At 35.3% G+C, this 26,806-nt stretch overlaps 1 long non-coding RNA gene across 2 annotated transcripts; it reads left to right on the top strand.

Annotated features, from left to right (window-relative positions):
- The first annotated feature begins 12,226 nt into the window (after window positions 1–12,226).
- On the top strand, window positions 12,227–25,501 carry LOC108497130. Of its 2 annotated transcripts, XR_001874691.1 has the most exons (4): window positions 12,227–12,442; window positions 13,032–13,111; window positions 13,837–13,920; window positions 25,254–25,501. It is a non-coding gene; the product is annotated as an uncharacterized LOC108497130 (long non-coding RNA). The 2 variants fall into 2 exon arrangements; XR_001874690.1 differs by lacking the exon at window positions 13,032–13,111 and having other exon boundaries at window positions 13,805–13,920.
- Window positions 25,502–26,806: the final 1,305 nt, after the last annotated feature.

Raw genomic sequence — 26,806 nt, 5'->3', positions numbered from 1 at the left:
AGTATAAATGTTCTGCTAACACAAAAAAAGAAAAAAATCGGATTCTTATCCAATGATGCCTGTTATTTCTTGTCCATCAACAGCAGTATTGATTAAATATGCTTCATACTGTATTGCACTTTGCATTTCCTTTCTCAGCCTAAATTTTAACCTCTTAATCTCCTGAGATAACAGAATGAGTCCCTTGGGCAGCACACTGTGCTAAAGGCTTGGTTCAAGTCTAATCCAAGATGATAATCCTGACAATAAATGTCTAGGATTTTTTTAGTAGCTTAAATTAAACCTGCAGTTTCTAGCTCAGTACCTGGAACAGTGTTTGAGGAATCAAACATTCCTGACTGCCAATCTTGACATAGCTTTGTACAGCTCTCCTAAACCCACTTTCTTCAAGATGAAGGGACAATATTAGATTAAATAAAAATGCCTGCTTAGGAGGAATACTAGACTTTTTTTTTTAGCACACATATATAAAGTATTTTAAAAACAAAAATACCATCATTAAGGGTAAATATTAATGATGTTACAGCAGTTATTCTATTTACTATTTTCAGAAGAGACTCAAATGGTACCCCAGAGTAGAAACTGTGAATTTAGTCTCAGTGGTAGGAAGTTCCTGAGCTTCCATCTAAGATTATATCAGTATGGGGTTTTTGTGGATTTTCATTGCTTGTTACATCATATAATTGGGAATAAATGACAATCCAAAGATCTTTGGGTTTGACTTTAGTTTTGTTTGAATAAATGTATAGAGTTGAAGTGAGGGGAAATACCACGTAGAATAAATTCAAACTTTATCAAAGCAAGTGCCTTTCAGACCAGGAATTGATAGCTTTGAATTCCCAGCTCAGTGTCACAATAAAACCAATTGTGTGAATTATCATTTGGAGATGATAAAATTTATCATGTAAAATATATAAAATTTAAAAATTATAAAATATAAAAATTTATCTTATAAAATTTAATAATCTCAATAAACAGGAAAGGTTACCTGAGCATGCATGTGTCCAAATAATCATCTCGTCTTGATCTGGCACAAGAGAGGAGTGCCAGCACTTACCAGATTTGTGGCCCAGGTTAAAAAAAAAAAACATAAAAAATTCCAGGGAGAATTATGATACACACTCTGATGAAACTTTTTATGTGTTTCTGTTTCAAGAATGAAATTTAAATAAGATAAGCTGATCAATTATACATTAATTATTATTGTTTACGCAAATAAAATGATAAATAAGCTTGAAATTTTTTGACTTGGTTTGTTTTTCTGGTTTCATTTTGTTTTTCTGTAAAAAGACAATTAGGATTTCTTAAAATTTTCTCACCATTACATCAGTTTTCCAGGAGAAAATATTTAAGCAGCGAAAGTGCTGTAAATACCAAACCTATAATATTGTACATATATTTTGCCCAAGAGAGAAAAATGTATGATATTTACAGGAAAGTGAAGATAAACTCTCAGATGATTAAAAAATAATTTCATGTAGACAGTGTTTTCCAGAAATTATTCTTGAAATTTGCAATAATACAAGAAGCTATAGATGAGATGTAATGTCTCCACAGGCATTATAGAAGATGTAATGTATCCACTGCCAAATCCAGCCCTTATTTATAACTTATTAGAATAATAAATTGCTGTTTTTCTCTGGCAAAGAGTTGTACTCTCATTGCACATTGTTTATATAGATGTAGCCTGTGCAGACTATAAATTAGAATATTGATTCAAAAGCTCATTCAAATTAATTCTGGAGTAAGTTCTGAATATGAGGAGAGGAGGAACCAACCAGCATATATTAAAATAAATGATGTTAAATTTATGCTTATGTTAGGTGATCAGCTAAGGTGGAAACTGACCTAGAAAAACTCCTCTCTTCCCTGTTCCAAACTGTGTTGCTGTTATATCCTTATTCTATGCCTAATACATTGTTTGTTGGCAGCCAGTCTTAAATCCTCAAAAAGACAAATGCATATAGAGAAAAATAACATTGCTTCATGCTACCTGGGTTTCGATGCCTAAGAGACAGAAAGGAATAGCTAGACCCCATCTTAAGACATAAAAGCATCACAAAACTTGTTTCTACTGTCTATGAAGGCTACTTACAGTAACAGCCTGACTAACCTATATTTGCCTGGTTTTGGTACATCAGACGTAAAACACTACTTGATACATATATAGATCACACTACTTAGGTACAAATATGCGTTACTTAAAGTCTATTTGAACAGTTTTTATACTTAAAAACAATTAAATTGACTTTGCAGTCATAGTGATGCTGAAGTATTTTGTCATATTAGCCTTATCTGTTTATAATCAGATATAGACTGCTCCCCTACAATGTTGGAAAAAAAGGAAAATGTATATCAGAAATGTGTGGATTCAAATCTGGTGGATTCTGCTGATATTTTGTTGCTTCTGTAGCACCTTCTTCAAAAGTATAAAATACCTCATTATGCCAGGCTTTCAAACTGAAAGACTTCTTAAGGATCTGCATTTTGAATTGAGCAAGATGATGAGATTTGGAGTCATTGGGATTGGGTGATCACAGTCTAAGTTGCTGAATGTCATCTACTTACTTGCTAGTTGTGCTTTAGAGAACCTGTTCCCTTTCTAGGGCTTTCATGACCTTTGTGATAAGTGCTGGGTGCACATACATGTGCAGCAATGTAAGAAACAGTGCATTTAATGCTGTTGTCACTTTAGTAAATGTTGATGAATGAGACCAGTTTCTGCTCACAGATTTTTTTATTGCGGAAAATTATTTTGCCTTGAACAAAATCTTTCCCTGTTCCCCTTTTGACTGCTTGCCCTGTTCTTTATATTCTCATATCCGTATGCTTATATTGTCTTCACTCAGTGCCTCTATAAGAAAACTCGAACTGGTCTTGAGACATATTTCTTTAAATAGATTCTTTAAATTGTAGATGGGATTTGATATGAAACATCCATTAGCTCTATATCTAAACCTATATATTACTTGAAATTGTTAATTTTCATGAATTCAGCATGTTTATTTACTAAATAAAAGTTGTCTTCATCATCTTATAACTGTTCCCTACCTCTACAGTAAAATGTGAAAATTTAGAAATCGTAGCAGACTCTCTAATTTTAGGGCAGAAAATATCCATTGTTCGAAATGCATCTAAAAACCTGCAGATGCTTGATTACAGCTTCCAGGGGCAATCATCTTGTTAAATTGTAAATGTCTTAGCATTTGCTAAAACTTTAATGTCTCTTGTAATATCAAACATTTCCAAAATCTATTTTTGCGTATAAGAATGCACAGTTTTCTGTAAAATGAGGGAAGTATTTTCAGAAATTATTGAGTGTGATGCAATCCCCTAAAAAACTTCCACTCATTTATTTTTTTCATGTCCTTTTAATACATTTCTGACAAAATTCAGAATCAAGTGTAAAATATGAAGTAAAAAATCAGTAAAAAAAAGCAGTAAAAAAATAATTATATCTGATAAATTTCCTTGGTTTAGATTAAGATAAAAATTGCAGTAATTTATAAAAAACCTAAAAGTTATGATGGGCCAATACATTTTCAGGCAACAGTGTAATCAACATCAATAATAAAAGTTGTAATTGCAAGGTTTTTAAACCCATGAAATATTCCTTTGAAACTCAAAACATTGTCAATGTAAAAATTATACTAGGTTCTGTTTTTATTAACCCAGTCCTGATTTATGTAGCCTATTTGCCTGTCAGTATAATTTTGTTATCCTAAGAAGACCCTAATCTGTATCTATGGAGAAGTGATGTAAAGTTTGCTGGTATTATAGAACTGTACATGACTGCTGTGTACTATAGCAACACCTCTTTTTCCATGCTCTGTGTACTGAAGGTCAATCTTAGGTGTCATTACCTCACACGTTATTTGGAATAGGTATGCTGACTTGTGAAACGGAATGACTGAAATACCATTCCTCTGCATAGTAACTGATTTTTACAGTCTGTTCTTCAAGATTAATTCGAAATTACTGACAGTGATCATTTATGCATGAACATTGTAGACAAACTGCATTATGCAGCTGACTGCTTAGTTGGTATACACTGTAAATCAAAGGTGTATTTGGCAGTACATGGAAGATTATTTTGAAAACTAATTGCAAATTAAAAAATCATAAATATGGATGTGCTGCACACTGCTGTGAAAAATGTCTTTGTTTATATTGGGCCTAGAAAGATTCCCAGTCTCTACTGAATTTTTCAAATTTCTTACTATGTTCTGACTTCAGTGATAGGTTTGGGTCTTCCAAATTAACTTCTTCAATTAAAAAAGCCAAACAGCACCTCATATTCTCTGAAAGTGCCTCTTCCACTTTCATTTGTCACGTTATCCCTTGTATTTGTGTAGTAAAATAACTTTCTTAAATCATTTAATACCACAATCTCTCTTTCAGCCGCTTTACTCAATCATGATTCAGACTGAATAACTGAGTATCTTATCAAACGTACTTCTCTATTAGAATTTATTCTCTTCCTAGTAACTGGGATCAAATATTAATTCTTTTGGAGGCTGAAAATCCACTCAGTGCATTTAAAAGCATAGGAAGCTTTAGATTTTCAGACAGCTGGAGATCAAACAGAGTTTAATGACACCACAACTAAATATTTTAAAATTTTGAATTTGGGTTCAAAATCATCAGATGTTTTTTCCTGAAACATGTTTTCAAGGTTTTTTCTTTCCCAATGTATGCTGATAAGATTTATTTAATCAAATACCTGCCCTGCTTTTGCTGCTTTCATTGCTTCGGCCCTGAAAGATTTTTGTGCAACACCGTACAGGGCTCAGTATATTTCTTTAACTGTGGAGATTTTAATTGCATCGAACTTGTATCTGCAAAGAATGACTCAGCTGAAGTGTGTTTCTTGGTAACTGGGTGGTATTGGTACACACAACCTTAAGCTGACAAGATTATTTTTGTCTGTCTCAAGCTATGTAACAGCCAAGGTGAAGAGCTGAGAATTTAAGGTCCTAAAGGTCCTAAAGTGAATGGAGATGGCAAGTGACATGTCCTGATTGGATTTTATCTTAGCCTAAGACAAATATTTAAGATAGGTGGGTAAATGGTTTTCTAGGGCTATTTGTCTCTTTATGTGAGTAGTAGGAGTCCTACTAACAGACTGAGGATGGGCACCTCAGTGGCATTCTCCCTGTAGAACATTCCTCAGCATTTTAGGACAAATATGCATTTTCATTATTCCCCAAGTATTTTCTTAATTGGTGCATTTTTCATCTGAACAGAATTTCTGTATGAACAAATAGCACTTTCCTACCATTTTTTTTCTCAAAAAAAAATAAATTTTTTTAAACTCTGCTGTATCCCACTTTCTCAAGAAAATGCAAAGATCATATCTCATGATAAATTTCTTCCTTAATTTTTCTGAGTTTTATTAGTAAATGAGAAAATTCTCTCCATATGGAACATTTATGGTAAAAAATAAATCCCTAAAATACAAGGGTATGAGAAAAAAATTATTCTTCACTGACAATCTTCAGCCATGTATAAAGAGACAGTGGTGCTGTAAGAAAGTCTTGTTGTCACGATCTGCAAAAGAAAACAATGAAAGAACTAAGAATGACCTTTATGGTTCTGAGAATTAATTACATATTATATGAATTTGGGAGGAGGATCACATGAAAGGGTATCAGTACTGTCACATGGAGAACAATTCAAGAAAAATTATATTAAAGTACTTTCAGAGCCATAACTTTGAACCTAATAACCTATGACTAAAGTAAAAGTAGTGACATTTCCATGACACTTCAATTAGACTAAAAATCTATTTGCCGTTACGTTCATGCTATGAGAAACAGTAAAGTATTGGCCACAGAACATTTTACAGAACAGTTCTAGCCAACATAAGGTGGTGAGGAAAAGAATTTTTTATCCTAATAAGCATAAAAATTAATTCTATTAGGACAAGAGAAAAGATTCTTAGTAATGATATGAAATCATTACATTTCTATTCTGAATACAATTTCATGTAAATACCACTAGGAACTTGTCTGACTTGAATGAATTCTAAATCAACTTTAACAAATAATCGGTAAACTTCAAATGTAATTATATTTTATTCTATTCCTTTTTAAGAGTTTTGCATGAAAAGGTGCAGATAATTCACAGTTAAAATATATACCTTGTAAATCATTACCTCATTTTATCACTGTAAGTGAGTCCCAGTAAAGTATTCATACATCCAAATAAGTAATACCGAGGACTAGGAGTCATTTAGTCCTTATGCAGAAGATCAGAGCTGTCACACTGTTGAGTAGTAAGCAGAAAAGCATCTATGGCTAACCAAAAGAATAAGACACACAGCATGGCATATCCTACAGTTAGTATTCAGATTACTCACTTTGGGTTGGCAAAAGACATTTCTGCTTCTTTGGTATGGCCCAGAACAAAGGTCTTTTGAAGAAGGTTCGTATCAGGATTTGGAATTACAGGATTAGTATTACAGAACTTCAGAATTTAAAGAATTTAGATTTTAGTCACAAAGTTGGAATGATCTAGATTCCACCAGACAGTGTGACAAAATTGACTTTAAGAGTGCTGAGTGTCATTTTTGACTGGTGCCATTAGCAGCTAAACAAGCCATGGTAAAAAAAGTGAATAGAATGATCTATAGAACAGAATCAGAGAGAGATCAAGGGGGAGTTTTGCTCAGTGGTTACCTAGTGGTAAGGACTAAAAAGATTTTTCGGCTGGGGAAGATGATTTAGAGTTCAGACTGGTCTACAGATCTGAGCTGAGACTGGAAAGGCTGACGGGTTGTGATGGTTCTTATATTTTGTCATCTACCAGACCAATGTTGAGACTGAGATCAGGAATAGAATTTGGTCAAGCAGGAACCAGTCAGAACAAATGCAGTACTATAAGGGCTTAGTCTTCCTGGGAAAAATAAAATAAAATAAAATAAAATAAAATAAAATAAAATAAAATAAAATAAAATAAAATAAAATAAAATAAAATAAAATAAAATAAGTAAAATCAAGCAACTGTCTTAAACCTGAGTAGAAACAAACACATAAACCAGTTAGGATTAGGTCAAGGTCTGACTCATCATCTCCATATTGGTGGAGAGGTATTTGCAATAAGTCTAATAAGAATTTCTAAACTGTGGTTACTTTTGGTGTGGATGTTGGCACTGGGTTTGGCCCCTGAGCCAGCAAGGGCTGATAAATCTAAGTTATGTTTGTTCTGATAGCTACAGATTAAGTCTGGGGCCAGGCAGAGACCGCTGGCGTGGAGCCCGTGGATCTTTCATCAGTGCTTGGACTTGCTTCAGCTGCCACTCTAGCATTATTGAAAGACTTAATGGAGGATGCTGACCTCATGTTAGGGCTTAAGCCATTAAGGACTTAAACCACTGAACAAGTTTTACTACTGTTTTTCAAATTCCCAGATCTTTTGATACCATCTAGAATAAAAGTTGTAAAATCAGTTAGTCACTCATTGGTTTGAATGCACTGCAGACTTGGAAATATTTGTGGGTTTACTGGGTTTTCTTTGAATGGTAATGAAATAATGCTTTCCTCAGATTGTATATAAAACTTGGTAATTAAATTGAATAAATCAATCTATTATATTCAGTGAAAACCCTCTACTGAAGTTCACAAATACTCATCCCATTTTTATAAGATATTTAGAAAATATAATGAAATACAACATATGGAAGTTGAAATAATTTTCCTAAAGAAGTAGAAACATCTGTTGTTTGTGCCTCATCTTTACTGTTTGTTTTTTTAAATTGATGATCTTCTGTCTAGTTTTTTAAGGAGGGTTGTAACTGCTATGTCTTTATTATGATGATGAACAAAAAGAGGAGCAAAAATGAAATAATCCATCGTTAATTCATCCTTTGATGATACCAACTATTGTAAATCCTCAAAAAGTTATTATTTTAAGGTATTGCTCATTTCAATGACATTTAGCTTCAGTATCCACAGGTTTATCATCCCTTTTACCCACACTTACTACAAAATGAATTGCATATTTTCCACGCATATTTCCTTTATAAAATAAACGAAATCTTTTTCTTGTTTTCTAATGTCAGTTGGGAGGGAATAAATTACAGAGTACTAAAATTCAAAATATTTCAGTACTGCATAGAAAAATCCATCCTTTTCCGTTGCAGCTAGCACTCCAAACAGCAAGTACTGAAATAATTCCAACTAGTAGCTATTAAACTGGCTCCTCAGTGTCCTAGAAGGTAAGGGAAAAAGAAAGAAGAAAAAAAATAGGGAAAAAAGTTAGAGTGAAATCAGAAAATCTAAAAAGGAGTACCTTTTGTGTTAGTAATTCAGAAATCAAATTATAGGCCACCTCTTCCAATTAATATTGTAAGGTTTCAAAGGCCATAGGCTACTTCTATTCATGGTTTAATTATATTAATATCTTCACTGGGACACAAAAAGATGGATTGATAAAAATAGCTGACAACTTCTTTAATTTTGCTCCGGGAGAATTTTGAACTGAAAATATTGAACTGAAAATATTGAACTGAAGTAAACACTGACCTACATGGTAATTTCTAAGAAAGCAAAACTCAGACCTTAGAAAACAGAGCTAATGAGAATGTAATTCAAGGTATACTTCTTTTCAGCCTTACATAACTTCAGCCGAAACACAACTTTTCACGTAGCATGTCACGATATTGTCAAATGTCACACACGGGCTCTGTCACTGTAATTTTGATCGTGGAGATGAAGATGAAATAAACATAGCAATCAATGCCTCAGAAGGCATGATCTACCCAGAGATCTTTGTAATATTGCTGATATCACCCTGTCATTTACAGTTTTGTTGTCTGAAAAAGTAGAAATGTTCATGAGATTATCTGAGGGAGGCAGAGAGAATTCCAATATATGGTATGTTACATACATTGTATAGCTGAGGCAGGAATGTCATCTTAAGATTTGGCTGAAAGCTGATTTAGAGATGCATACAATGGTAATGTCCACAAAATTCATTCAACAAATATGCCATGATACTGCTAATATAAAGTTTTGTGATATTACTTTAAGTTTAAAAGAAGTTGGAGATCAAAAGGAGATGTTCCCTTTAGCTAAAGTTCAAAATATCATGAGAAGTGTAAATAACTCTGAGCTGCAGGTGATCAGCTTTGTATCCATTCAAAGCTCACAGTAAGTCCATAAATGCTGATGTAGCACATTTATTTGACATCAGTAATGATTACCTGAATAGTGAGCTCAAATGAAGTAATTAAATAGGAGGGGCATTGGTTTTGTTTAAAGATTAGGCCAAATTTGAGTGGATTTCTGTCTTTAGATGTCCCCACTAGAGATGAATATTTCAGAGGTAATTACTAGAACTTCTTTTGTAGTGAGGAGAGAGAAATAAGCACTTATAGATTAGAATTTATCTGATTTTTAGAACAAGATGAACTGTGATGAACACACACATATGAACAAGATGAACACACACATATCCAAATGGATTGCAGATAGCTGACCCAGGGGGTCAGATAAAAGTGTATCTGCCTTAAGTGTTCAGTGCAGCTTGTAAGAGCACCAGAGATCTGGACCCTTCTAGTTCAACAATGTGAAAAGTTTCCCCCAGCTGTTCAGACACATCAGTATAAGATTTGACTTCAAGCATTTTCTAGTGGATATGAGGTCAAATATGAATAAACAGTGTACTAGGGTGGATAGCGAAGCTCTGAAGGTGTAGGATACAAATGAGGGTAGTGGAGCTTATTTCACAGCTCTACAAATACACAATTATGCAAAAATCTGGCTTGATATAGGCTTAGAAATATGATCTCACCAGCTTTATGTTTTAGAGAAAGTAGAAATTTAATTACCCTAACTGGAGGGAAAAGTCAAATATTTTCTTCTGCTAGACTACAAGACATTCATGTTACCAAAGGCAGGTTGCTAGTACATAGCAGAGGTTTGTATCTGAGCTAATTGTCTGCATGTCCTTTGCTGTAAGCACTTATAAAGTGGAACTTCCGTCAGTCTCATCCTCAAGCAGACTTCTAAAACAGGCCATTTGCTACCACGGGAGACGACTGTAATCTGATTTTGTCAGATTTGAATAGCAGTCAAGAGGTAATGCAAGAAAAATACATCCGTATAAAACATCCCTTTAATTTGTTAATTTTGTTCAAGATCTCTATTCTTATAGGTGCAATATAATTAAATACATATATAAGCAAGTGTTTCTGTGTTCTATGGGAACATTATTAGTAAGACTGTGACAATGAACTTCCTTCACTAATTCAGTGAAATACTTTCCAATCTTGAAATCACTCTTTTAAAAGTGAGTTTGGACCTCATCTTCACAAATGAGAAATTCAGACTTTATCCCATTATTTCTCATTGTTACAGTTAACAGTTTGTTCATAGAACACAATGTTAAATTTCATACAAACACAATGTATAATAAAGATGAAAATCCAATGAACTTCCTTAAAGTAGAAGATAGGACAAATTCCAGCATTACCACAAGGTTCTGATGGTTCAATACAGATCTGAATTCCATTTTCTCTACCACAGCTCTCCATATTTAGTTCTGATTCCCATCTGTTTGGAACTTACTGTTCAGAAGGAGTCATTCTTGAGAATTCTGTGTTGAAGTGCAAGTAGACAAACACGTAAAGATTAGAAAATAAGAAACTGATTATTTGAGATCTAATATTAAACGTTTAATAGTAGTGTTTTGAATAACATTAATTCCTTTGTAGGCAGCATGCTGCAACAATAGGTCTCAGAATGATGTTTAATGAGGAATAGGTATGAGTCTCACAGATAAGACCTGGAAGTCGTACCACGCAAATGAGCTACGTATAAGAGCACAGTGAAATAATGACTATACGGAAAAACAACAAAAGAACTATGTGGATGAGTATTGTGAGTGGGAGTGTATAAGAAAATTAACAGGGAGGTTAACGTAGGAAGAAAAAGATTATTTCCAGCATGGGGACAAATACATTTTTATGTAAAAATGTTAAAAATCCATGGGGTGTTCAGAGACTGTGGTAATGATACAACATATAGTCACACCATGTGTAGACAGAGAACTCTGTAGACAGACAAATTTTTTTGTTTTTTCTTTAGAAGAAAAAAGACCCTGTTCTAAGAAAAATGTGTGTACTAGGGATGCTGTACCACAAAAGCAGTTTTGTCTTCATGATTTTTTTCTCTTTTTCAATTACGATACATGAAGATATGTCATTCACACTAGGACTGATCCCAAGGGACAGCATGGGTGAGACGTCATCAGTTTTGTCTCCCTTGTCCCTGCACACTTGTCTAACACTGCAACAGTAGAGTTGGCATCCCCAGCCCCACCCAGTGGCACTGCTATGGATGACTGCCGGCTGTCTAACAAGCCATGGGGTATCACACTTTCTGTCTAAGCCTTTTGCTCCACAGGACTTGCAGGAACTCCACCGAAGACAGGAAAAGCTGCCAGGAGGTATCTTCCTTCAGGGCCACCAAATCCAAATGCCTCTTGAGTCCCTGAAGAGGCAAAAGCTGCAACAAAAAGTTGAACTTCGTTTTTCATTTCCTGCAGCTGAGGAAGCAAGCATGCTTCAGATCCATGTCTAGAGGTCCAGCCAGTAGCAAGGCTGAACACATATCCCCAATAGGCACACACAAACACACACATCTACCACATATATGGATATATAGGTGGATGACTAGACAGATAACACAGGCACAGTCCATACTCACATAGACAAACATGCCACCAACATCCCATTCCCTCTCTAGCTGAGTAGGATGCATACCTATTAGTACAAAATACATATATGCGTATGTTCTTGGTAGATTCTTCCAGCAGCTGGGCTCAGACAGCCTTTCCAGTAGCTGCCCCTGAATCCTTTTTTTCTCCATGTGCCATTACTCCTATGGACACTTCCACACAGAGACATACAGAGTTGCACCACTCTCTGGAAGCTGGAAGAGGCACTTTTGCTACCCACGAGCCAACTGCCCCATTGTCTCACCTTTAGAGACACACCTGGCTCCCAAGTTACTTCACCTGCTTGCCAACTAGTGCAGCTTCATCTTTGTTAATGATCACATACTCACTCATAGACCTGCACTCACTCCAGTCACTGACACAATGGACATCAGGGCTTCTGACCCTGGTCCCACTACAGAGACTGTTGCACGGTTTCACTCAATCCAGTCTCTCCAGTTGCTGGTGTCACAGACACATGGCTGTTCCAACCTAACATCTAACTTGAGCTTCTAGCACCACAGACACTCCTCTCTGCATACTCACATAGAGGAAAGAGATTTTCCCCTTATTCCTCTACAAAGTAGCTCAGTTGGTTAGCATGGTGCTAATAACACCAAGGTTGTGGGTTTGACCCCAGTAGAGGCCATTCACTTAAGAGCTGGACTTGATGATCCTTATGGGTCTCTTCCAAGTCAGAATATTCTGGAAATCTGTGAAGGTAATTACATCCATACCTTTCCCCACTTCTGTTCCTCCTCCTAAATATCCTACAATAAATCTTCTACAATCTCCAAAATGCTCTTCCCCTGCACCCCATAATGTGCCCCATATCCCAGGGCAGCAACCCTCCTTACTTCCAAAGTCCAGCTCTACTGTTGACTCCTTTTTATGGGTTTCATGACCAGACACTTGGGCTGAGGTTCTGTTGGGAAAGCACTGGGAAGGGCCTAGCCAGAGTGTCCTTTCTTCTAAGTCCTTAGTTTGGGTTCCTGCCTGCCTTTGTGCTCTTCTGCTTCTCTGGATTTGTTGAGCTGGACCCGTGATGGGCTGATCACACTCCTGTGATGACCTTGGAGCAGCCAAAGCAAGGTACCATTTGAATTTCCCCACATGCTTGGGGGCCTTTTTGGGTTCAGATGAGCTTTTATCACAAAACCTGAGTTGCCTAGGACTGGCTTCAGTCAGTATTTGGATAACTCCTAGGATGGAGATACTACAACATCTCTGGGCAACCTGTTTTGGTCTTTGGCCACCTTTATGGTAAATAGTTTCATTCTTTCATTTAAACAGAATTTTCTGTGTTTCAGTTGGCACCCTTTGCCTCTTGTCCTTCAATGGGCATCAGTGAGAGGAGTCAGGCTCCAACTTCTGTATGTCCCCTCATCAGGTATTCATATATATTGCTAAGATTGCTCCTGAACCTTCTCTTTTCCGGGCCTAACAGTCCCAGCTCTCTCAGCCTTTCTTCGTATGAGGGATATTTAAGTCTCTTCATCATCTTTGAGGTCCTTTGCTGGACTCACTCCAGTGTGCCCATGTCTCATTGACCAGGGAACCCAGAGCTGGGCTCAGCTTTCAAGATAACTCTTACCAGTGCTGAGCAGATGGGAGGGATCACTTTCTCTGACTTGTTGAAAATGCTCTTGAGGTGATGAGAGGTGACAGAAACTCTCTCTTTTGTAGGAGAAGTACATGAAAGCAACATAAAGCTAATTGGTAAGGAAAGTGAAATAATGTGGATAAACATTTCTTAAGATATGCCCTCCATGATGTCACCTATATGTGTTATGAGTACTACAGTAAAAGGAATCTCTTTCACTTTAAATAGCATAGGTAGAAGCTGAAGATCCTCACAGTGGCTGAGCAAACTGGATTATTTTCACATGGCATTTAGCATTCTTGGCAAATTCCTAGCTGTTACTCCCCTCTAGCTATGACTGCACACCTGCAGGTTTGAGATCTTAATTTCCAAGAGTGATGAACACAAGAAGTTCTAGAGTCTTTTATCCAAATATACCAGTTTTTTTATAGTGGTATAGTGCAGGAAATACATTCCTATTTCTTGTCTATTGTATTGCAGGTTATTATTTTTCTTCTGACTTTATTTCATAGCACACATTTCATCTGCACCTTCTTAGAAAAACTGTGAGAGCTGCTGTGCTTGTGATGAGAGAGTGGCCTCCAAAGTTCCCCAAAGTGAGTCCATTCTTTTCCTCTGAGTTTTGATCCACTAATTATTTGCCCATTTAATTCCATGTTATTCCTTTTATGTACAAAGTTGTAATTGCATTATTGAATTACATCATTTTTCTTTAAGATAAATTAACTACAGTATTCCAGCTCTCTTCAAAGCTGTACAGATCCTTTAGTTTTAAAAAGATGTTACACAGTATGCCAAAATATCTTTAACTTGTGCTGGTTTAAAGGTAAACTTCAGGGGAAATGAACTCAACTCAAAAGAGAGATTATAAGTCAGAATAACAATTTAATAAAATAATACAATAAGTACAATTATACAGACAAACAATTGGTTTTAACCCACAAAACCCAAATATATAACCCAGCACCTTGGGGCATGAACAGAGTGGTGTTCTTTGGGGCCCCCCTGAGTCCAAAGGGAAAAAAAAGTGAGGGGAAGACCTGTTGGTGAGAGTGCTGTTGCAGTCTGGTCAAGAGTGGTGATTGCAGTCTGGTTGAGGGTGGTGGTCTCAGTCTGGCTGAGAGCGGTGAGCTGCAGTCTTCCTCTGGATCCCACGAGTGGTAAAAAGGTTCCAAAACTCCAAGTTTATATATTCTCCATTTCAGTCAGGAATGCTCAGTCCTTCCCTCAGAGTGGGGAATTCCATAAAAGGGTATGAGGGCAGGAACATCTTCCTATCTCGCAGGCCTCTACTGACAACAGTTTCTGGGAAATGGCATGGAAGGCCATAGAATACACAGTTTTGGGTTACACCCATACCATGATGAACTGGTCTCAGCTGTCCTAACTAGGACACTTGTGAATAAGAGCTTGAAATACTCATCTATTCCTCTAACATGAAAACTCTACATGCAGCTTGCATATTTTACTCATTTTCTATTTATACATAGTACTTATTTTGAATTCAGAATAATATATATACATATATATACATATCTACACATATGTGTGTCTGTATCCACAGTATGTCATAATTCAAATAAAATCTATTCCTCTTTTCCTAAGGTAGTTTCCCTTTCAAAATTTACCACTGCAAAACTGCAGTGCATCTGATTTCTGCAAAAATCAGTAGAGCTCAGTTAAGTATAAAACTCTACTCAGATAAGGAAACAACAGAAGAGGAGAGAAATGATGATCATCACTCTGACTTTTAAAGGTCTTATAGAATCAGAACAATTATTTTTACGATTAATGGAGTTATCCACCAGTTTATTTGTCTGCCTGATATAAACACCAATGAAGTTTGTAACACAGTAAAAGCCTTTTGACTCATTGTTATTTATTTTTTTTTTTATTTCTATAATGTATTATTTTGTACCTAAAGCATAAGCAGTGGTTCAATATAGATGCTATGCAAAAAAAAAAAAGGGACATGATAACACTTATGTATAACACACTAAATTAGAACATCTTCTGAAAATTATGGTTAATACCAGTGAATTTAGAACAAAGATCAGTGTCACTGTATACAATATTTCAAATTACCAAGCATACAGACCTGTAAGAGAAATGGCAGTAAATTCAGCATGGCTGAATGACCAAGTTTGATAATGATTTGAATAGTTTTTATGTAAAGATGCTGTGAAAGGCATTAAAGTCTAGCTTCCTTTTTATTATGAGAAGCAAGCAATTCGTATTTTTGACAAGTACTTTCATGTGGAAAGAACAGAGGAGAAGAACAAGCTTATGATGACTGTTGATGAGTTTAGTCTAATGGTAAGAGAGAAGGACAAGAGAAATAAACAAAATGATACAGAAGATATGAGGACGCCTGGCATAATCACAATAAACTTAGCATAGCCTTGCATACAATTTGTAGGAGTAATAACACAATTGGAAGTAGAAAAAAAAGAAATAAAAGCATTCACCATCTGTTGAAACGCTATAGTATCGCAGTGATCTGCAGCCATCCCTTGCAGAGCAAGATACAAACTCAGGACAGCAAATTCTGGTATGCATGAATATGTTTGTAGGCTAACATGAGTGAGTTCTGTTTGTTTTGTCTATACAAGAGAGTTTGTCAATTTTAAAATCATAAACAACGGATTCTCCTTTAATAAATTATGGTATATGTTTGCTTTAAAAAAATCCTTATAGATGATCTTAGAAGCTGCATTCTAAAATACAAGAGCCTATCCTTAAAAGAAGAGCATTTAATTTTTTTCTTTTGTTTTAACAGTGTCCTTAGAGAAATTAAAACAACTGAATCAAATATTTCTTTTATCTTTTTCATTTTGGATTTTGCCTTAAAAGAAAAATGTCTTTCTAGCTACTTATTTGCAGAGGCAGTTTCTTTCAGTCAGTGCCCTGTAATTAATGGGTTCAAAACTAATCAGAGACATAAAAGACTTTAATGATAAGTTAAAGAGAAAGTAGAATGAAAGAAGGGTACAATCATAATCCTTAAATGGGTTTATATTCATTTCAAGATAGAATTTTAATAAATGGATTAGCTTAATTGATAAGGATGTGATGCTTTTTGCACTTTTTAGATCTAATTTAAGGAGATGAGTCTTGGAAACATACCTGTTAATCAACTCTGTTAGGCATTCATGAGTAATCTTCCTTGTCTCTCTGTAAGGACTACATTTAGAAAGTGAGTTTCTGCTCCTTATTTAAACCATTGTAGCAGCATGTTAGCTGAAGTGCTCTAATCTCTCATGCTTGAAGGTTTGTGACACTAAATGACAAATGGGAACCATGCAAAGCAATGAAGCAAAGATGAGAGTGGCTGCCAAATCTTTGACAACCTGTGATTATGCATGCACTGCTCTTGCTTATAGATCCTGAAATAATTTCAGTAACATCTGGCAGTGAAGTGGACTAGATCTATCAATGTATTCTATCAGAGAAATTTGCTAAATTCAGTGGTATACATAGCTATTAAGATTTATTTTCAGCAGCTTTAAAAATCAATTTTGCCTTAATAATTCTGGCTATGGTTCACTAATTTATATTGCCTGCTTAGTTCTTTGCTGCTATGCTGACACTTAAAGGGGCCAGAGTTTCCTACCTATTCAAGCAGAATACCACTTATTCTTGTAACTATTTCAATAATTTGCATTTCAGTTAATTACTAGTAAATCTTTGTTATTTGGTACATGGAATTATTTATTTGGGGGCAGATTTGAACCTATGTTGTGTGTTACCTACTCTGATTACTTGCAAGACTAAGTGCAAGTTTGTCTGGCCCTAACTAAATGCTTTCAAAGTTTATTAATGAATGGACTTACTGGCAACAATCTTAAATGCAAATAATTTTCTGTTCTTCAAACAAGTAGGGTTTTCAAAGGAGGAAACGGTAGTTTGGCAGAAGATTAAAATTATGCTAACATTAATTAAAACGTGCTAACATAATAACTACTGGAACAAAAGAAATAGTTTTGGGTATCTTGTATTTTATACACTATCAAGGAAAAACATAAGGGAGAGATTGTTGAGTTTGTTCATTCCTGAAAAAAAATTCGTCTACTACTTGGTTTTAAAATCCAAAGTGACAATCAAAAGATAAAATACCACAAATAAGAAGTCCAACTAGTTCTGGCTCAAGGAACCTGTCTTTCATACCTCATACTTGATATTACCTTAGAGATACTCTCCAGCCTGCCCACACTGCAATCCATCTCTACTCCATTCTGTCAATTCAGTAATTATCACTGCATAAAAATGTAATAATGCAGGAGAAGAGGCCTTTTCTCCTAAGAATTTTTATATGGACATCATAAGTAATATATGGAAATTATAAATTTTTTTAGAAACTAAGCAGGATGTAGGGGTGGATGCCACCTCAGTGTAATGTGCTCAGCTCTGTCTTTCTGTTGTATCACACAGTAAAGGAATGCAGTCAACTCTTTCCCCTTTCTTCCTCTAATTATTTAGTGTCTGCATAGGAAAACGATATAGTATTTATCCAGCAAATGTCAGTTTTCCATACAAATTCCCAAGATATGGACTTATACTGATATGTTAAGGACTGAACACTTGGTTTTCTCCCTTTAGTTTTCTAAAAAATATGTGTTACAGGGATGTTATAGGCGAGGTGGTAACTAAAGTTCATACAATCATGTTTTTATCTGTTAGAGGATATTTAGGAGATCTCAATCTCTTTCTGTGAAAAGCCTTATCTCAACATTCATGCATCCTTACAATGAGGAGAAACAAAAGTTTTGTCATTGATCTGAGCTAAAGAGTAAAAGTGGTTCAAATGAAGCTCCTTTATACTAATACTTACCCTCTTCTCCCTTCATTTTCATAGCAGTGATCCATCTCCCTGAATGACTTAGTGTTATCCCATCATATACTCTTTTGATGCCTGCCTTTGTGACTCAGAGTTTTATGGTTTTCTAAGACATTAGGGAGGCTGCAACATGGGGTGAACACAGGAAGGCATCTGCACAGCAAGAAGTAGGCTATATGAGGCTATGTTTTCTTACTGTTCCCCTTGCACTCACACAGCTCATGACAGAAGACAGCATTGTTCTCCAGAAACAGTGGCTATTAGTAAATGTAAATGTAAATTTCAGGAAGATTTTTCTGCCTCTGAAGCCAGCTATGCCATGGCTCTGCTTGTGTCCACACACCTACCCAACAGGGTGGCTGAATTCTGCCAAAGGCAGACTGGTTGTTGTGGTCCCTTGTTTGATCTTGTCCTCCACTGTGTCAAGAGACGGCTCCTGGCTTGGGTCAAAGCATAGCTCCAAATCTTTCTGAGTGTGTAACAGCTCTGAAGGCTCAGTAGTAGCTCTTGGACCTGAGTCTTGACCCTGTTCAACTTGGGATGGTGATTTTGTCCTGTTACAAGTAAACATGTCTGAATAGTCACGCAGCACTAATAATCTGAATAAGTGAGCATTCTTTGGTATTGACTTTTTGGGCTCTTTTCCCCTCTTTCAAACTGGGCTATAAATGTTATGCATATGCACATTTAAGGCATATGAGTTCAGTATACCCACCCCTCACAATAAATTCAGGAAAATCATTCAACTGGGATTTGTACTTTTCCTAGAGAATAGTGTAATTGGTGCAAGGCTCTAAAATTCTACACCTGAAGTATAGATATATGTAAACTGAGTTATACATAATACCTCCTTACAAGGTATTTGTACTTGCAAAAATGAAAAACAACTTTCCTGTGAAAATTCAAGTTCTATTCCAGATGCTGACAGGTTTGCGATACCATGGAATTTCATAATAATCTCCTTATGCTGCCTGGATAATATAGCTATTACCCTGATTTGACATGTGTCAAAATATCCCTATAGTCTCTGTCATGCTGCTTAATACACCTCCGATGACAGGCTGCCTTGGGTCTTCAACAGCATGAGTGAAGAATACTAAGTGAGCATCATGTCAGCTCCTAGTTCTGTAAAGGTTAAAATGTGACATCTTTTATAAAATTCTAATATATCATCATAATTAAAAACTATTGCTGCTTAAACTTGTTTAATAATAATGGTAACAACTATAACTTGTATGTACATAAGGTTTTAAGAATATAAAACTTTTTACAATGTTTTACACTCAAATCAAGTGTTTTACACTAAAATCAATATTTTTAGAAGTCACATTTCCCCAATATCAGAATTTGACCATCCACTACGATTTTGATTTTCAGCTGCAACATTAGCACCAAATTCATTATTTTAGGAAGCAAAAAGAAAAACATTAACTGCAAAAAAGTTATATTATTGTTGAATAAAAAAGGAGACCAAATCCAAGAATTTTCAAATCATGTCAAGTTTGAGGTCAAAACCATAAAATCTGTCATCATTGCAGATTTTGAATCCACAACATAAAGTAAGTTGCAATGTGTCTGACAGGTCTTGGAAATCCCCCCAAAGATTTGCCTTTAAAAGAGACAACATTTTCCTGCAAATAAAATGCAAAAGAATGTCAATTTCCATGAGCTCCACAAAAAACCAGTGTTTTCACAAATTGAAACAAGAGGCTTGGTTTGGGTTTATATGCAAAGTTATCTTTAGATATCTCCTCATCGTAGCATTCAGAAGTGATTTATCTTTCTAGAACTCATTGAATATGATAGATTGGGACAATGATATTATGGTCTAACAGCTGGACTCTCTGCATGAAACAATTATTGCTAGTGAGGAAAGAAGTGAGCAATTGGGTAAAAGCCTAATGGAGACAGAAGGGAATGTTCTCAACCCAGAGGTAGTAATAGAGGGCTATGATTTAATTATTTCTAAACAGAGTAAAGCTAATAAATCTTCTAAATCTAAACTAGACTTGATTAAAAATGAATGACTGAGAAAAAATAATTTAAATTTAAGGGGGTTTGATTCAGTTTTTCCAGAGAGAAAACACTTCATATTAACATGAATGCCAAAAGTATTTAGAATTCTTTTTCATTATCCCTCAAATTCATGTTATTTTTTTCCTGTTAAGGAGGGAAGTTTTCTGTTCTCTCCTAGTACAAAAAAACAAAAAAAATATATTTTGAAATTCTAACTTATCATTTACCTCAGTAAAAAATATGACCAAAATAATGAAGGACTCAGAGAATCTAAATATAGTATTCAATCATGCTGTCAGAATTTTTGCATGCACATCCTCATGACCAGCTTCTCACAGTCTTGTGAATGGATCTGGACAGCTAATCTTATAAAAAATCATCACTTTTTGGATACTACAGGAAAAACAAAACAAACCCAGGAATTTAAACAATAAGGTGCAGGGCCTTATTCCACATTTTTAAAGAAGATATATTGCATGAATTATACAAGATAATGTTCTAATGAAAATATTTCAAGGTAATAAAAATAATAGCAAAAACAGCAACATGAATTCTGTCCTTCATATCTTTAATACTTAAAACTCCACGAAGTAATTGCATTAGAAAGGTTCTTGTATTGACAGCAGACTAAAAAAGTTTGAGACAAAGAAATAAAGTTATTTGAAAGAGTTGTTCTACATAGTTTCTTTGATGTCATATAGAAATGATTTGCTGCAAATTTTTTTATGTAACAATCAATTTGTCTTGTGAGATGTAAATTACAGAAGTTCTTGCATGCTATTACTCTTTGTGATAAAAAGGGAAAAAGGAAAAAGAAAAAAGTTAAAAACCCAGAAAAATTTGAAAGATAGTTTTATAATAATCAACCTTATGATGTAGCTATTGATAATAAAATGAAAGTGACCTTTGGATTTGCAATTGATAAGCAAAATACCTTTTGTTCCTTGGATGAGCACTGGGTCTTGGAAGCCAGAAAACATTTTGTGGCTCTTCAGATATCAGACAACAATAGTGTATCTATCCCTGAAATCTTTCAGAAGTTAGTTTATGCAACTAGCTCAGTAGCACCTTCTCCTAAATTTTTCTCTCCAATCCAAAGGGATGCGGACTTTTGAGACAGAAAAAAGAAATCAGTTTGTGGAAGAAATGGAAGACCTTTGTACCTGGCTCTTTTTCCTGTTGCATGTATTTCTTCTCAGTAATTCACAGTCTTATCTAGTTAAATATAAACAATAGACATTCATAGAGTCAGCAAAACTTTATATCTACCTGCCACAAAACTTGGAGAACTGTAGAGTACCAGAATTACTGTTACTAATAAATTTTAAATGATGCTAAAAAGGAGAAACTCTGAAAACAAGTAATTGTTCATATGCAAAAAAATTCCTTAACACACGCACTGCATAGAACACCTGTTCAGCTGCTAGAGGTTTTTGGCTTTATCTGAGCATATGGTAACTAATCAGCAGTCAGGAAAAGTGGGAATGAAAAAAAACCAAAAGCACTGGCAGTTCTGAAAACACTAAGTAATGCTACATAAGTACTGAAATGCAAAACAGTTTATCTTATAATTATTTGGGTTTTCTTTGAAACATAATATATGTTTCTATTTTTTCAATATTTCATATACTTAATTTTTACCCTCTAGACAAAAAAAAAAAAAAATCCAAAAAACCCAAACAATCAAACAACTAATAAAACTCCATAAAATTCTTTCATCCCTAAAACAAAAAAAAAAAGACTTTTTATAAAGAATCAAGAGCCAAATGTAGACTACATAGAGGTTCAAGCACTTTTATAAACACACCTATAGAGTTAAATTTAGTAATGGCGTTTGGTATGGAAACATGATTATCATCAATACTGTTTGAAAGCTGGAGACAAAAAGGTCTTGCTTCTTTGTTTACAGCATTTCACATGCTTTTGTATAAACTCCAATAGGAGTGATAACCTTTTTTGTTGTTGTTGTTGTTGTTGATTATGAGAGATATTTAAGTGTAAACTCAATTTTTTGAAGTACAGAAAGATACTGTGGGTGCCTGCATGGCCACCACTCCTGAGTGGCCTGTATAGCAGTAGTGTAAAGATCAGGCTGTGAGTGCAGACACTGCATGTAGATTGAATACAGAGAACTGTCTGGAGGGTGTTTGCTCCAGGTGTTTGCTTTCCTATTTAAAGAGGAAGATGACCACAGAAGGATTAAAGGGTAACCAGGGAACTTCAGAGAGACTGAAACAAAGAATGGGTTAGCTGGAAAAGAAGTAGAAAAGAAACACAATAAACAGTAGCAAGAGGAGAGACCCCGCAATGGAAAGAGTAGCAGCAGCCATAGCTTTGGGTGGCACTGTGGAGAGTTTCCTTGCAACCTTGCAAGTACATTTTAAGTGTGTGAATGAAGCAGCTCTGAGCTTTGAAAGATACCAGACCATTTCCATATGTTTTCATATACTGACCCACCTTTATGAACAGAGCTGGAGAAGTCAGAGCATTTATGTGCAGAAGTGTGACTTTGATTTTTTGTTAGAAAAATATGATTTTTCTTTTCAGAGATACATAGACTAAACAGAAATAGATCAGCTAATGCACACTAGGAAAATAGGAAATTTCAAATATTTTTGGTTGAGACTGAGAGCTTGATCATGTATTAAACAGCTAGATTAAGACTATGAGAGAAACTGTCCTTAATGCTGAGAAACTATAAAGGCTTATTCCTAAAACTGAAGAAAAAAAAATTGATATTATGCTAATTTTGGAGATTAAAGCTCCAAAAGTAATCAGAAATTTACAGTTACTGGGATCACAAAGAAAATATCATAAAGAACTAGATGACATCAACATTCACACTCTATCACCATCATCTTATAATTTAGTATGGTAAGAAAAAATTATATAAAATATGAACCTAACTTATTGTTTTCCATACTCTAGTATCTAAATTAAAATAACTGTAAAATATTTTTTTCTGGATTCTTGAAGAACTGAAAATTAAGACAATCATTTTAATTTCTGAGATAATCCATTCTCTAAATTTGGTACAAATTATTTTCATTCACATAGAAAAAGCAAGTAAACTTATGCAAATTAGCTGAGAATTACTTCACTGATTCATAAAATGGAAATGAAGTTTCTATGTCTTCTTCTTAATTTCTCTTAGAAAAATGGAAATATTTCTGGAATTCTTATAAAATATGTATAATATGATTAGATTTCAAAAGAATAAAATGAAGGTTTTTTAAGTTAAAAATATTATCCTTTCAATAACATTCGTTTCCATAAAATTTGCCAAAACAATGAAGGGAAAACACTCATTCCATTTGGAAAAAAACATGAAGGAAGCTTATCCTTTACGTAACAACCTCCAACTTCCCCAACAAGCAGTTTAAAAAAAAATTTTTAAAAATCTATTTTTGTTTGGCTCAAATTGCAACAAGATAAGGTTATCTACTGAAAGAAATAGTTTTCAAATGCCAAAACTGATATTAGTTTCACTTACGTTTTTCATTTTGAAATGTTACATTTTAAAGTTCTCTTCTCTGAGCTTTACCTGACCATCTAGGCTCAGCTAATTTTGACATATTTTTCAATTCTATCAGGTATAAATATCTTGACCAGTACTGTAACATAATGTTAAATAGGATCATACAGAACCTTTCTGTTCTTTTATTTTTGACAGAAACAAAAGGTATTACAACTCATCTAGTTTCTGTGCTGGCTATATACGTGTTAAAAACCCCAAACTTCTTAATAAACCATAATTTTCTTAAAATTCATCTGTGAATCTATAGTAATCTTATATATATCTAATGCTCAGTTGTTAAGTACTTATTTATGAATTCGAAAGAAACATGGAGAACTGAAAACAGAAAATATCCAGCAAGAAATATTAAGATGATATAACATACCAAAATATGCCCCACTTATGTGGTATATGATTGTTTGATGCAGACTGTTCAGATTTATTGTTCAAAAAAAATTTTCCAAACAAGTAATAATGAAGTGTTCAAATTTTATTTAGATGGAATAGCTTTGATAGTTGGTTTCTTAAAAATATATCTGACAAAACCAGGACACAACCAACATATTTGGTACCATATCAAGCTAACAATTCCATTTAGTTTTTTCTGTTTGTTCATAACATACATTATTTGAGATGAGTTAAGCTGCTTATGTAGTCAGTCACTGCTCAAAAGGTATTTTTGGGGGGCTGTGTTATAGTACATTGCTCTGTAAAGTGTAGAACTGGTACGTAATATTTCATTTGTTTGGGTTTTTTTTCTGGCAGAAAACTATGTTTGCAAGAGTGATGTACTTTGTACTAATCTTGTAAGGTCTCAGTAGTAGAACTTGTCAAACTTATGGTCTAGGCTTTTCTTGGCCTGCTGGGAATTTTATTTCACTTTGTTAGCTGGATCAGTTTTAAAATGAAATTTATGACCTAATTTGTCTTACTTTTATATAGGATTTTTATAACTAAATTTAAATTAATACTAGTAAGAAGTAGCTTTTTTATGTAGAATGAAACATTTGTGCAGTGCCATGATATGGAGTAGAGTATAGGGATGGAATGAGATCAAGGTGTTGGAAACTGGAACACAGGCATGGGATGCTGTGTGGGATAGACATGGCATGGTGTCATAACAGCTGGGCACTGGAGGATCTGCATCCCTGTCCCTGCAGCTCATCAGCTGCAGAAATGTCAATTTAGGGAGTCGAGCACAACCAGCTACAAGGGTAAGAGAAAACAAAGAGCTTGTATCTGGGGTAACTCACGCTCCATATAAATTGAGATTTAATGTAGTATTTTAGATCAGTAAAGAATATACAAGGTATAGAAAGGATGAGGAAGAATACAAATGCAAGTGGACCCTAGAGTAAGGAAAAGGAAACCATCAGTATTAAAGTTGTACTCCTCCTGGTAAAAAACAGAATGCTGTAATGCTCCTGGCCACCCTGATCGAAACCAACTACCATGGTATGTGACATGATACAACAGTAGATCAAGATGCAGATACTATGAAATCTGAACCTTTAATTTTCTTACTTATTTCTCTTTTCCTTTCTTTTCTCTTAAATCAGGACTAATATTTCTTCGTTTTGACTGTGAAGTTTTCATCTACACTTAGCAATAAATCCCAGGCTTGTGAGTTTCCTTTTACCTTTAGCGGGATTTTGAATGCAACAAAGGAACAAAGGAAGTCTGTAGTCTCAGGGCTGAATGGATCCAGTTACAAACACAGCAAAATACAAGAAAACAGCTTCACTGTTCCACAGGCCAGGTTTGAAAAGGAGGAGCTTTCTAGTAAAAAAAAAAAATCATGTTATCGTCTGAGAAATAACCTGTAGCTAAAGTTTTATAATAAATTTAAAACTTAACTACTGAAAAAAAAAGGGATGCACATATTGCCCCCAAAACCTCCACCAAACAAACCTGAGAGAAGCCAGGAGTGCCTGGCCAGAGCTCATTAATTCTGTATTTTTGGGGAGAAGTGACAGCAGCAATATATGTCTAGTTATATCTATCCTTATGTAACTGAAGTAGTAAATAATGTTCTTACATTTGAAATAACTCACAGTGACAAAGGTGTAGGCCAAGATTCTGCTCACATACTTGCATGTGTCAATCAGATGTCGGGCTATTTAAATAAATGAAGTTGCACCCGTGCAAGTTCACTGTAATTGCAAGGAGGCAACATTTCCAGGGTTATGATTGTAGAAAGATGTTATGTTAAAATGACACAATTAATTTTCTCCTCTTCTCCCTGGTACAGCCTAGGGAAAGGTGGTGACAGCTCAGAGGTGGGAAAAGATGTGACGAGGGACAAGGGGAGGGAGGAGGAATGGCTGAACGTCCATCAGCAGGGAACTCCTGTCAGCCACCAATGGTTTGTGCTGTAAATGGGCAAAGTCAAGGGAGCAGGATTTGAAGGCCACGCCAGGAAGAAAGTGGTAAAGCACATTGTTTAAATAATCCAATTAAAAGGGGAGAAGTTGTTTCAGGATTTTTGTGACAGCGGTCTGGCAGCTAATGAGGGTCTTGGCCAAAAGTGACAGCTGGCTGAATCCAAACACTTGTCTAAAGAGACAGCAGGGGTACCCGGACAAACAAACAGGCTGTTCTGAAGTATTTTAAAAATACTTTTTGAAAGTGTTCAAGGTCAGGTCGAATGGGACCCTGAGCAACCTGATTTAAAGTGTGGCCTCCCTGCCTTTAGCAGGGGGGAGCTGGAACTACATGATCTTTAAGGTAGGTCCCTTAAACCATTCTATGATTCTATAAAAATAAGTCAGCCCTGTTTCCTGAAGGTACAGTCTTGGCTCCTTCCAGCTTGTCCCAGTTGGCCCAGTGACTGCAGCAACTGCAGAAAGGCCAGAGCCCAGGGTGTGAAGAAAGGCTCTATCTCTGCATATCGTTCTGTATTTTAAGAAGAGAAATTCATCTTTTTGGAAAACACAGGGCCAGACCCACATCCCAGCTAAAGCTCCTGTATCTTGGTGAGGGCACAGTGATGGTCTCTGCTATCCAGAGCAAGCACTTTGTGATGAGGCAGTTAAAGGGCAATAAAACATAAGTAAAATAATCAGAAGAGCTGGGATTCACACCTGAGGTGCCATAGAGATTAAGAGTGGCC

Source organism: Lepidothrix coronata, unplaced genomic scaffold (assembly GCF_001604755.1).
Source record: "Lepidothrix coronata isolate B3197 unplaced genomic scaffold, Lepidothrix_coronata-1.0 Scaffold45, whole genome shotgun sequence".
Classification (NCBI taxonomy): Eukaryota; Metazoa; Chordata; class Aves; order Passeriformes; family Pipridae; genus Lepidothrix; species Lepidothrix coronata.
The sequence above is the reverse complement of the archived record's forward strand: the minus strand, read 5'-3'. Positions and strand labels throughout refer to the sequence as shown.